The sequence below is a fragment of the Berghia stephanieae genome, chromosome 7 (genome assembly GCF_034508935.2).
Source record: "Berghia stephanieae isolate SIO BIC M18660-M18661 chromosome 7, UCSD_Bste_1.3, whole genome shotgun sequence".
NCBI classification, from domain to species: Eukaryota; Metazoa; Mollusca; class Gastropoda; order Nudibranchia; family Aeolidiidae; genus Berghia; species Berghia stephanieae.
The window spans coordinates 53,600,645-53,601,703 of NC_088366.1; positions in this window are offsets into that span (position 1 = coordinate 53,600,645).

A 1,059-nucleotide genomic window follows, 5' to 3' on the forward strand; every position below is an offset into this window, starting at 1 on the left:
GAGAATGAAAACAACCAAAGGATGCCAAATGTAAGATGTTACAATGTTATGTGTGGATGCCAGGTGGTGGGGTGGTGAGAATGAAAACAACCAAAGGATGCCAAATGTAAGATGTTACAATGTTACGTGTGGATGCCAGGTGGTGGGGTGGTGAGAATGAAAACAACCAAAGGATGCCAAATGTAAGATGTTACAATGTTATGTGTGGATGCCATGTGGGTTGGTGAGAATGAAATAAACCCAATTCATTTCCGAATATTGCTCTGCCTTTCATCTGGGTTTTTATTTAGTAATGTATTTATCTTTTCATCTGGTTTTGTAGTTGTTGTTGTTGTTGTTGTTGTTGTTGTTTTTGTTGTTGTTACTGTTGTTGGTTGAATAAGGGTTTTGAGTCCGAAACGTTCCGTGTTTGTTATTTCGTTATGTTTTTGAAGTGTTATATTCAGTTTTGTTTATTACTTTTTACAGTTCACAGCTTCTAGCAGCTCGAGAACTCGTGACTGATATCTATAAATGTTTATGAAGAGTGGGTGGTGATAAAATACTCGTACATCGCCAGCCCTTTGTTGCACATGAAATATTCAAAACCTTTGATCGCGTAGGTGGAGGGAGAGTGGAGTGGGGATGGGGCGGGGAGAGGGGGGATATAGATGGATTTGGGAATGAAAGGAGGGTGAGTGTGAGTGAGGTGTTGACCGATTTTGAAAGAAGCTGAAGGGGGGGGGGGGATTTGAATGTAGGTTGACAGATATGCCATTAAATGCCAGCATCATCGAACTTGGGTAATATACTCTTTAAACAATAGAATGGATGAATTTGACGTCACTCCGCTCTTTGTTATCAGATTTTGACCGCCAGCTGGTTGATAAGTTCTCACTAGATTCTCACAATCAGACGACAAATCGATGTCTAACGTTTTGTGTGTTGACTTGATGATGATCTAATGGCATGACAATAGACGTTCTTGAAGGACAGTTGAGGCAATGTGGCCTTGTGTGTTGACTTGATGACGATCTAATGACATGACAATAGACGTTCTTGAAGGAAATATGTGGCAAC